General features: G+C 42.6%; 1 protein-coding gene across 7 annotated transcripts in view; it reads left to right on the forward strand.

Moving 5' to 3' along the window:
• Nucleotides 1-10692: 10692 nt before the first annotated feature.
• The window catches only part of Akap13 (A-kinase anchoring protein 13), a 279187-nt gene continuing 277181 nt past the window's right edge, over nucleotides 10693-12698 (forward strand). For all 7 annotated transcript variants that reach the window (XM_055623428.1, XM_055623430.1, XM_055623429.1 and 4 more), the window contains exon 1: nucleotides 10693-10866. The gene's annotated coding sequence lies outside the window, so the exon portion shown is untranslated. The remainder of the gene's footprint in view (nucleotides 10867-12698) is intronic.

Here is a 12698-nt window from a genome sequence, read left to right on the forward strand (position 1 = left end):
AGTTTGCTTTAAAGTGTTTTTATTGTTTTTAGCTCTATTTCATTTTATGTGTGTGGGTTTTTTGTTTCCTTTTTGTTTTGGCCTATCTGTGTGCTTATGCAGCATGTGCATTCCTGGTACCTGCAGATGTCAGAAGGTGATCCACTATAACTGGAGTTATGGATGGTTGACAGTTACTATGTATGTGTTGGGATCCTAACATAGATCCTTTGGAAGAGCAACAAATGATCTTAACCACTGAAGATCTTAACCACTCTCCAGACCTGTATTTGCTTTTTAAAGCGCTCTTACACATTTGGTCTTTGGTTTGCCTGCTTGTTCCCCTTGCTTGACTGTAAGTTTCTTGAGGATAAGACTCTTATCTTTTACCTGTGCTCCCAGACCAAACACTGCCTGATATACAGAAAATTTTCATCAGTTAATTGCCAGCAGGTGACAGAACTGACTAGACATCACCAGTTCACCATAGTGGTGTATCATTTAATACCTGTGGGTGCAGAACACTGGCAGCCTCCACTCTGACTTGATAGGCTTATGGAACTGAAACCCTGGACGTTGTTCCCACCTCAGGTACTGCTGCATTTATTTTACCTTTTTATTATTGTGGGTTCCTAGAGAGTTTAAGTGTCCTCTGCTCGTGGCAACAAGATTTGACAAGCATTTCCTAAGACTAATGTCAAAGCAAAGCTTGTATCCAATTAAGGCCCCTGATAGTACAAGTGTGTGTGTGTGTGTGTGTGTGTGTGTGTGTGTGTGTGTTCTTTTTGCCCCTGGTTGGAATGTGTTGAGCACTAAGACCAGGGGAAGTTGGGGATGTGGTAGGGTTGGCTTCACACTAAACAAACGACCAAAAGGAGAAGTAGAAAAAGCAACATCAAGATTCTATTTCTACCACAAAAGCATGAAAATGTCCAGCGCTGCACAACGAGAGCTCTGGATGAGTTTGTTCCAGTGTTATCTTTTATGAGAGTAAACGTTCAGGAACCATGGTCTCAAGAGAAACTTGTGTTCTTCCAACTGTGTTGACTTTTTTTTTTTATCCTTTGCTTTCGTATTGCCAGGGACTGTAAAATGGGGTTTATTTTTTGTTTTTAGGTATAACAGCCTTATAAATCAATTTGATAGATATGAAGTCCTCCTACTACTTGATAAGGCCCTGACATCTTTCCTGGCTTACAACTTATTCAGGAGAGTGAGGATGATTAAACCCCAAACTACTTCCTGTGAAAGTGAGCACCCTCTGTAGAGCTATGCAATGTACTCTGAAGACCACACATTTAGTATCCAGGACATTTAGATCAAAGTAGCTCTTTGTGTGCAAAATCCCTCACGCACAACTTTTATTGAGTTCTTGCTGTGTACCAGATACGGTTATAGGCACAGGAGCAGAAGGGTAAAGGAGCTGTTGCCAGGTAGCTTACATCACAGTGAAGGAGATGGCCGGTAGACGCACTACCTAACTACTTTCAGGTTGGAATATTTGCCATAGAAAAAAAAGAATAAGGGCTGGGTGAGCAAGAGATTCTTATTTGTTATTTTATATATTTTTTCTTCTTTTTAACATCAAAATACTGTGCTTAAAAAAAAGCTTTATAAATGTATGTGGGAGAACCTGCATTTATGTGTGCGCAATGAGTGTATGTGCCTAGTGCCAAAGGAGGCCAGAAGAGGGCACTTGATCCCTCTGGAACTGGAATTACAAGTTGCTGTGAGCTGCTATGTTGTGTGCTGGGAACTGAACCAAGGTCTTCTGCAAGAGTAGCAGATGCTCTCAAATACACTGAGCCTTCATTCCAGCTCTTCATTTTTCTTTTAAATTAATAGGCATAAGAACAAACAGATAGCAGATAATAATTGTACATATTTGTAGGTGAAATGGGATCATTTCTTCCAAAGATTGTGTGTGTGTGTGTCTGCATGTGCAGGTGTCTAGACAGGCCAGAAAAAGACATTGTATTCCTTGTAGCTAGAATTGCAGGTGTTTGTGAGATACCCATGTTGTATGCTGAGGTCTAAATTCTCGTTGTCTCAATAGAAGAACAAGCACCCTTAACCATTAAGCCATGTCTTCAACCTCGGGTTCCATTTCTTTTTAAATGGCTGAATAATATTCACATATATATGATGCATATTTTGTCCATTCATTTGTTGATGAACACCTGTGTTTATTCCATTTCCTGACCACTGTGAAGAGTACTGCAATCAATGTAACTGTTCAGGCAACTGCTTTATATGTTAATCTCATTTCTTCTGGATATATTCCCAAGCAGTGAGATAGCCAGGTCTCACGGTAGATTAGTTTTTAGCTTTCTGAAACTTATCTTCCATTATGCTTCTCATGCTGGCAGTCATAGCTTCCATTGGGAAATGGGTTGCTTTGGAGGTTTCTAGCTAATTTTCTGATATTATAACATGATGTGGCCATCTACAAATGCACCATGTTGCATTCATAGCTGTTCTGCCCAACTGGACTTCCTGCTTCAGATGAGCATGGCATGGTAGTAGCAAGGCCAACCTGCAACAAAGATGACATGTTTCAGGCAATATTCATATACACAAGCATGTAAATGGGTAAAAACCTTCAAAGACTGTAATTGTGCCTAAATGTGTAACAGGTGCTTATAATTTCTGTCCCATAAAAAGTGTGTGTAAAGCATTCCAACAACGCTTTTGCTTTAAGTTATATAGATTTATCTGTGTGTTTATGTGTGTGCCTGTGGGCACATGCATATGCCAGGGCACTTGATTATACAGAGATCAGAACACAGCTTTCTGGAGTCACTTTTCTCCTTCCTTCCAACACATAGTTCCATCAGGCTTGGTGGCAAGAGCTTTTGCCTTGGTGGTTTTCAACTTTCTCAATGCCATGAACCCTTCAGTACAATTTCCCATGTGGTAGTGACCCCTAACCATAAAATTCTTTTTGTTGCTACTTAATAACTGGAATGTTGCTACTTTTATGAATTGTAATGTAAATGCCTTATATGCAGGATAGCTGATATGCCACCCTTGTAAAAGGGTCATTTGACCCCCAAAGCATTCTCAACTCACAGGTTGAGAAGCACTGCTTTACCTGATGAGCAATCTTGCTGGCCTTAGAAAAGAGGGGTTGTTTTTATTTTCACATGCATTTAGTGTGTGTATAGGTATTTATTCCAAAAAAGTTTTAATAAAAAAAATTTCTCCATCCATGATGTTGCTTGCTCAATGTATCATTTTCTTAAAAAAGAAACAAACAAACAAAAAGAGCTGTTATGGAGTTGTGGTGTCATACAGCTGTAATTCCAGGACTAGAAAAGTAGAGGCTGGAGGATCAGGAGTCCAAGGCCATCTTCAACAAGTTTGAGGCCAGCCTGGTCAACATAAAATCTGTCTTCAAAAAAATAAAATAAAATGAAAGAAATAACAAAAATTGAGCTGTGTTCAAGTTAGTGTGCTATGAGATCATCCTGGCAAATTTTCTGAACAGTGAATTCCTTCAGGGTGGCGCCAGGCTGAAAGTTATTTACAGTCTGCTTGGGTGGAGAAACCATTTCTCTTCAGAAATCTTATGTTCTTGAAACAACCCAAGTGAAGTCAGAGAACTTGGTTAGGAAAATAATTATTGGACTGGGAACATAGGTCAGTGGTGTGCTTGCTAAGCATATGCAAAGCCACGAATTTTGATTCCAACAAATGGCACAAAAAAAAAAAAAAAAAAAGAAAAAGAAAAAAATTTGGTACACTGAACTTAAATTGACTAATGATACTCGATAAAATTATATATGAGAACAAAGTCTGCAAAACACCCATTCTTGTGTGAATCAATACATAATTTAATGTTCTTGAGTAAAAGATTGGGTGGCTAGCCAGGCATGGTGGCTCAGGCCTTTAATCCCAGTACTCAGGGAGGAAAAGGCAGGCAGATCTCTGTGAGTTAGAGGCTAGCCTGGTCTACAGAGGGGGTCCGGGACAGCCAAGACTACACAGAGAAACCCTGTCTCGAAAAACAAACAAACAAACAAACAAATAAAAAGAAACAAACAAAAGACTGAGTGGCCAAGGAAAGTTTCTCTGAGTTGAATCTGAACAAGAGACAACACAGTTTAGGACTTCCCAAAGTGGGCCTACCTGTCCAACAGACAAAGTGGGGTCCTAAGACACAGCCAGGAACTTGTTCAGAAACACAAAATCCCAGAACCTCGGATTTATTGAATCATAATCGATACTGAACAAAGTCTTCTAGGTGATTCATAGACATGGTGCTGGGATTTTGGTACTTAGTACCTTCTGCAGTCCCCTAAAAATCCCAGTGAGGGGTCATTGACTGCCATGATCTCTAATCACAGAAGCAATGACACAGGAACATCACTGCTGTCTTTATAGCAAGTAAGCCAGGTTCTAAGAGAAGGCTATCCATCAGCAGACACTCAAATACTGGGGTACAAATGACTTCTGGTTAGACTGCCTGCTTTAGGGTCCCTGAAGGAGTGACCAGCAGCTCATAGTGGGCCCTTTGTGGGCCCACCATGAATTATGAGTAGGATTTATAAGTAGAAATTATAAGTAGGACTCTCCTTGTACCAGCTTTTCACTTTTTCCTCGTGTGGCCAAGGCTCATTTTGACTTTGCTACATAGCTGAAGTTGCCCTTGAACTCCTGATCTTCTGGCCTTCATCTACCAAGTGCTGAGATTACAGGAGAATGTAGTCTCAGCCAGTTTTAAATACTGACAAAGAGAGGTTAGAGTGAGTGTGGGAAGGGGTGAACAGTGGTTTAGAAATAATTTCACAAGAAAGAGAGGAATTGAAAATAATCACCTCCTAAGGATGAGCTAAGAAAATATATGTGAGAAACAGGTGTACTCAAAAAGAAGCAAACCTTAGCCAACAAGAGGAGCATTTCTAAGAGAAAGAGATGGACGCCCACCCTTCCTTTCTAACCCATCTCCTTTCCTTTCTGTCAGCCACCCATCTCCAGAAACACTTTCACCTGGCATGCTCCCCACAACAAGCGCTGCACCATAATGCGGCTCAGGGGATTTTCATTATCTTTCCTGCCCTTCATCATTATCTCCCCAGTCACACCCTCAGCCCTGCAGCAGCCTGTTCTCAGGTACCCCTTCTCCACCCAAACTAAAGATTCACTGGAGACTCCACCTCTTGTTACAGATGCAGAATACCCTTAGCCCTTTCCACCTTGTCTCCCCAAACATATTCTTGGTACTAGTGCAACCTACTTGTAGGAGCCCTAACCCCACCACAAACCCAACATCCAGGGCCTTGCCCTTGGTGTGGACAGGATCTCTCTAGTTCTTTCCCATAGTCTCTCTCAGCCTTTCCTCCTAGCCTATCTACATTCCTTTGTATCACCCACTGACCCACAGACACAGATGTGCTCTCTACAAGGGACCCATAAGCACTACACTTGCCTAGGATCCCATGTGGAAAACAGCAACCAAGGAATGGAACACCTAGCCATCAAAAATGAGATATTTACAGCAAGAAATACTTCCGTCATCATAATCCAAGATGCCTAAATCCCAGCATAAAAACATAAACATGACATGCCTTCTCCCGAAGCCATTAGCTGTATTATAATAGGTGCCAAGAAATGTAGGTTAGCTGAAGTACAAGATGATAACTTCAAAACAGCAGTTGTGAATATGTTCAAGGATATTAGAAATAATATGAATAATTGCCTTAATGAACACTTGTGAAAACAAAGTTGAACAAAATAATGAAAACATTTCAAGACTTGGAAGTAGAAATAGAATCACTAAAGAAAACTCAAACTGAAATGAAAAAATTAAGATGTCAAAACAAAACCCCAACAGATTAAAAGGCATGGAAGAGAGAACATCAAGTCTTGAAAACAAGGTAGAATAAATGGATAGCCTGGTCAAGGAAATGTAAATCTAAAAAAAAATATCCAGGCACAAAACATACAGGAAGGCTCCTGTCCTGTTCCCTGTTTTCTCCCTCCTCTGATGTCCATTCTCTTTGCCTTTCTGAATGGGAATTGAGCATCTTAGCCAGAGTCCTCCTTCCTGATTAGCTTCCTTAGGTGTATAGATTTTAGTATGTTTATCCTATATTATAAGTCTAGTGTCCACTTATGAGTGAGTATATACCCTGTGTGTCTTTCTGCTTCTGGGATACCTCATTCAGGATTATCTTTTCCAGTTCCCACCATTTACCTGCAAATTTCATGACTTCCTTGTTTTTCATTGCAGAGTAATACTCCATTGTGTAGATGTACCACAATTTCTGTATCCATTCTTCAGTTGAGGGGCATCTGGGCTGTTTCCAGCTTCTGGCTATTACAAATAAAGCTGCTACAAACATGGTTGAGCAAATGTCCTTATTGTGTACTTGAGCCTCTTTTGGATACATGCCTAGGAGTGGTATAGCTAGATCTTGAGGTAGCACTATTCCTAATTGTCTGAGAAAGCGCCAGATTGATTTCCAAAATGGTTGTATAAGTTTACATTCCCAACAGCAGTGGAGGAGGGCTCCCCTTTCTCCACAACCTCTCCAGCATGTGTTGTCACTTGAGTTTTTTTTTTTTTTTCTTAGCCATTCTGATGGGTGTAAGGTGAAATCTTAAGGTCGTTTTGATTTGCATTTCTCTGATGACTAATGACGTTGAGCATTTCTTTAAGTGTTTCTCTGCCATTCAATATTCCTCTATTGAGAATTCTCTGTTTAGTTCTGTATCCCATTTTTAATTGGATTACTTGATTTGTTGCTGTTTAACTTCTTTAGTTCTTTATATATATTGAATATTAGCCCTCTGACAGATATAGGGTTGGTGAAGATTCTTTCCCAATCCGTAGGCAGTCGTTTTGGTTTGATGAAGGTGTCCTTTACTTTACAGAAGCTTTTCCCAATTACACATCTGATAAAGGGTTGGTATCTAAAATATATGAATAAAAAACTGAACGTTAAGAAAACAAATCATAGTCCTAGCACTCTGGGTGGCAATGGCAGGCAGATTGCGAGGCAGGTGGATCACTGTGAGTTTGAGGCCAGGCTGGGCTACAAAGCGAGTCCAGGACAGCCAAGGCTACACAGAGAAACCCTGTCTCTGAATAAAAAGAAAAAAAAGAAAGAAAACAAATCATCCAATTCAAAAGTGGGATACAGAACTAAGCGGAGAGCTCTCGAAAGATGAAACACAAATCATTGAGAAACCCTTAAAGACATGTTCAACATCCTTAGCCATCAGGAAAATACAAATTAAAAGTACTTTGAATTTCATCTTACAGCAGTCAGGGTGGCCAAGATCAATAAAAGAATGCACAAACTGTTATGGATGCAGGGAAAGGGAAACATTTATTTATTGCTGGTGAGAGTGCAAACTTGTTTAGTCACTATGGAAATCAGTGTGGTGGTTTTTGGATCTATCCAAAGGATTCTAAAACCATACTACAGAGATGCTTGCTCATCCATCTTCAGTGCTGCTCTATTCATAATAGCTAGAAAATGGAAACAGCTTAGATGTCCACCAAATGATGAATGTATAATAAAAATGTGACAAATTTACACAATGGAATATTATTCAGCTATTACAAAAAATCATGAAATTCACAGGTAAATGGATAGAGCTAGAGAAAAATTATTCTGAGTGCAGTAACAGACCCCAAAGACAAATATTGTATCTTTTATCATAGACGTATATTTTAGATTTTAAGCTTTCAATATGTGTGCTACAAACCAAATAACCAAAGAAGTTAGATACTTCTTGGTTAGTAAGAGACTGGGAGGATGTGAGACTCTCACAAGGAAGGAGCAATAGAATATATTGTTACAGAGCGACAAAGGGGAAACTAGGAGGGTTAAATTGTGAAGGGGATAGGAGAGAAGGATAAAAGAGGGACTTGGAGAGGGACAAAGTAATACTAAAGGACTTTTGAAAAACCGATGTGGAAACCTACTACTGTAGAAGCTTCCTAATATACATACACATATGAAAGGAATCTAAATGGAATCATCAAATAATAGGGGTGACAACTAGACATCTTATGCTACCCCGTAAAATCTCCAGTGACAGGAATGAGTGATACCTTGTTCAGGTGTTGGCCAGAGGGACCCTACAGAAACACTCACATCGGGCTATTTTCAATACTACTGATTACTCTCCACAACCTGATGGTATAGCACTATTGCTGAAGATAACACTGATGTCATCAAACATGAAACAGAGGACTTGTGCCTAACTAGAAAGCTTCACCTTTATGGATTAGCTCTCATGGTACTGTAAGGTACCACGAAAGATCCCAGAGTAGAAAAGTGATCATTCATACTCCCTGGCAAGGAAACCTGTGACTTACAGCAGTGACCTGACTGCGTGACATACTAGTTTAATAGTGGCACAAATGCTATGGGAGAGACCGACTGCTTTGTGATTCCATGAGATGGAACTCAAAACTACCCTTCTAAAGTGGCTAAGAACCTGAAACTAAATAGGTCATGGGTCTTGGGGAAACCTCCTATTATTATTTTGCCAAAGAAACATAGCAATATGACCCCTAATGACTATACCCATAGATAAGTGCCTTGCTCAGTCCACATCAGGGAAACTTCGTGTAGTAGATGGGAATTAACACAGAGACCCACCTGTACACAGTGTGAAGAGAGTGTCAGACATTGGCACATTCAGTCCTAGGTGGGACATTTTGATTAAACTCCTCCCCTCACGGCTCAGTGGGTATGAGGAAGAGGAGGCAGAAAGATTGTAAGAGCCAGAGGTGATGGATGATTTCAAGGAAACAGTGACTTTCAGACACAGTGGGACTGCTGCACATATGAGTTCATGCAGACTGTGGCAGCACACCACACACAGGATTTGCCTAGGTTCAAGCCGGAAGGAGTGCTGGCACCGAGAAGGGGAAGTGGTCACCGGCTTCCACCCCTCAGAAAGAAGCTCTACACAACTGCTGTGCACTGGCAAAGGGAAAGTCCGTTTTCTCTAATGCAGTCTGTATGTGTATCAATCACACTTCAGGAATAATTGGCCAAAACAATGAACTTAGCCGTATCCTTGTGGACTTTTTTTGTTGTTGTTTCATTTTGTTTTGTTTTGTTTTTGTCTTGCGATTTGATTGTTTGATTTCTATTTTTGTGTTTCTTACTTTTTGTTTTTGAAAGATGAGAGGAAGAGAAAAAAAGAACATAGAGTTGGGTGGGTAGGGAAGTGGGAAGATACGGGAGGAACTGGCAGGTGGGAAAACATGATTAAAACATATTGTGTGAATTTTTTTCAATTAAAATAATTAGAAAAGGGAAAGTGACATTTAACAACAGAAATGCATGGTACAATTAGCAGGCATTCATACCCTCTGTTAGGTATGTGGGTGATGGTCGTGAGCTTGCCTGAATTCAAACTTCCCAAATGGCAATGCTTTTCACTTTTACTTTTTTTTTTTTTTTTTTGGCAGGGCCATATCTTGTACTACTATTTTTTTTTCTTTTAAAAAGCTGACGTTTAGTAATGAGATTAATCTTTTCATATAATTCTTTGAAAGTTTCAATAAGTCATATATTTTGGTCATGTTCACCCACCCCATCCCTCTCAACATTCCTTTTTTTTTTTTTTTTTGAAACATTATAATCCACCATATTAAACTTGAACTGTCTACATATGTATGGCTGCTGGGCCATCCACTGGAGTATGATGTGTGTGGGGGGGAGTCGGTCCAATTATTAAAGGAAATTGGCTCTCCCTTTCCTAGAAGCCCCGTCCTATAAAGGGGCATTCATCTTAGGGGTTCAGCTCCATGACCATTTTTATATTCCTATGTTTTAATCACTTAAATCAAAATACAGGGCCAATACTGCAGTGATTCTATCTTGTTCCTTTCCAGTCAATACCCTTTTCTCCCTAGGAAACCACCTTTCTTACTCCAACCAGCATAAATTAATCTTGAGCTGTACAGGAAGCCTCGCGTTTCTTGCTTAATATTTATACCCCCGTCCTTTTCTCAACTTTCTATTGACCGAAGAAACAAGATCTGTCAAAATAGTTTGGCATGATAGGCGTGTTTTTCCTTAATAACACATTATAATATGTAACTATCAAAGAGAAGTTTCTTCTTGTACCAGTTAATATAATCTCTTGGGTCACCATTGGCACATATCCATTCTTTGTTTCTCCGAATGATGATTTCTGAAGTCCACAGCAACTCAGAGGCGATGCTTTCTGTGGCGATCGAGTAGCTCAAAGTCACAGGATACACTGCGACAACCTTGATCCCGCCGAAGGACCATTCACCCATCCAACACACTTGTTGAGTACACAGTGTCGCTCCACCCCAGAGGACTCCATTTCTCGGCTGGAAGTGAAACAAGAGTAAATTTTGTCAACCTGTGGTTAGTGCTCCGACTTAGGTAAGCAGCAGGCGCACGGAGGAAGGGCGGCTTCCGGAGATGGGGCGGATAGGAGAAGGTGGGTGGGCATTTCCCCAGCAGCTGCTGCCAGCCACCCGACTTTGATCACTTTGCCGCCTGGCAGCAGTGGCGGTCAACCTCACCGTTCCTTAGCAACGGGAGCCAACAGCCAGCGAGCACTCCTATTGGTCGCACAGAACGTGATGGGCAGTCGGGCGGTCCACTGGAGAGTCTCAGACCCGGCCGGTGGCCCCGCCCACCCCCCCGTGCAGGCGGCGCATGCGCGGGTGGGCAGGGCTGTGTTGCAGGGCGGTCGCGGAGCCGGAGCAGCCGCTGCTAAGCGTTTGGGCTCGGTCGAGACCGCCGTGCTTGCTCCTTGTTCCAGCCGCCGCCGCCGCCGCCGCCGCCGAGGGAGCGGCCGCCTATTGTCCTTCTCCGCGGCCAAGGCGCGGAGCTGCTCCGGCTCGGCCCGCGGGGGAGCCCGGGGAGCCGCACGGTGAGAGCGCAACTTAGTTGAGGGAGTTGAGGGAAGTTCGGGCGTCTGAGGAGGGGGTGCGCGCGCCGCCGCCCCTCCCCCTCGGCGGCCCTCGGCCGCGCGCGCGGGCTGCGGGGCGCGGGAGCGCGGGGGCGCGCGGGCGCGAGGCGGGTGGCGGACCCTCCTCGGCAGCGTCCCAGCCTCCTCGGACCCGCATTCCCCCGCTGCCCGCTTCTGTGGGCGCCTGCCGCTCTGGCTCTCCCCGGAGGGAGGGCTGCTCGCTGGGGCGCGCCGCCGGGACAGAGTCGGCGGTCGCGGGAGCGAGCGGCTCCCCGGGGCCGTCGAGCCGGGTAAACAGTGCGCGCCCCCGCCGCCCTCGGGGGCTTTTTCCGCGCCTTCTCCTGGGGTCGGTGGGTGGGGGGCGCGGCCGGCGCTCCGGGAGCCGGGCAGCCCCCCGAGCTCTGGTGCAGCCGCCAGCGGTTTCAGAACTAGCGAATCTCTGCTTTCGGTAAATAGGGCTCGCTGACACTTTGCTGGGGTGCGAGGGGCATAAGACTGTTGGTGGGGGTGGGGGGGAAGTGTGTACTCCCCGCCTCATGTTTCAGCTGAAATAAATGCTGGGTCGCTTTAGGTTTCTAGACCCCACTGTGAACTCAGGAGTTGACAATGAAAATGGGATTGAGCACTGCTGTAGAGTTCGGTCTTTGCTTTTCCACTCCGTAGTGAAGTTGTTTCGAGAATGCTTTTTCTTCTTTTTTCTCCCTAAACCTTTGGCTTGCCTGGATCAGGAGAAGCACTCCAGTTCTTGAAAAGGCCATTGTTTATAAAGGAGTTCCCATCATTTGAGATGACTTTGAGGCAAACCAGTGTCACTTTCGTACACCTTTGTTTCTAGGGGACTCACAAACTGCGTTAAGCACTTGCCTTCTCGAGTTTTGGGTGTATTCATTCCGCTGCAGTTCGTTGACTGGACATAGGCTGTGATGGCAATTCTGTTTTAGTTCTCAAGTGGAACTAGCCTAAGTGTCTGTCATTCATAGTGAAACACAATGGCCATGTCACTTCATGTTAATTTCAGTTGTATTTCTTTGGCATCTGTTAAACTTAAATTTTTCTTTGAAAACTAACTGCAAATGGTATTTTGCTTTGTACTCTCTGTGAATAGTATGAAGTGTGTTTGTGTTTTCTATTTTGTTTGGTTTTTCTTTACTTAAAATCCGGCTTCCTTTATCCGATGAAACCAAGGGAAAGTATTCTTAAGGCATAGAGATTCAGGATTCACAATCTTTGTTCTTAATTTTTATTTCCTGGGTGGGTTTGACAGAAGTTGGAAGTTATCAGGGAGTTACATAACATAAATATTGCCTACAGAATCAGGTGGCTAGGATACCAGTTGCTTCTCTTCCCCGGACTCTGTTAACATGTTATATACTTTTGTTTTGGGGTTCTTAGAATTTATTTGTGTCACTAATTGGTAACTATATGTAGTATAAATGGTCTTTTCTAGTTGTTGTTTTACTCCTTAATGACCGTGGTGACATGTTTTGCTATGTACTGTTTTTTTCTAGAAAAGTCTCTACACATAGAGACTTTTTACTGGCTGTTGATGGTGTCTACAGGAGAGACCCATTAATTCTGGGGCCTTGTACAAAATGATAATGAGCTTTCACATTAGTGGTGAAAATGAATTCATTTTAGGAGAATTTGTTAAATCTTCTCTCTTTTTTTGAGATAGAATTTCACTGTGTAGCCCAGGCTGGTCTTGAACTCATGGAGACCACTGGCATGCATGCATCTATCTATCTATCTATCTATCTATCTATCTATCTATCTATCTATCTATCTATCTATCT

This window comes from Psammomys obesus, unplaced genomic scaffold, assembly GCF_907164565.1.
Source record: "Psammomys obesus unplaced genomic scaffold, mPsaObe1.curated_primary_1811, whole genome shotgun sequence".
In the NCBI taxonomy this organism is placed as follows: domain Eukaryota; kingdom Metazoa; phylum Chordata; class Mammalia; order Rodentia; family Muridae; genus Psammomys; species Psammomys obesus.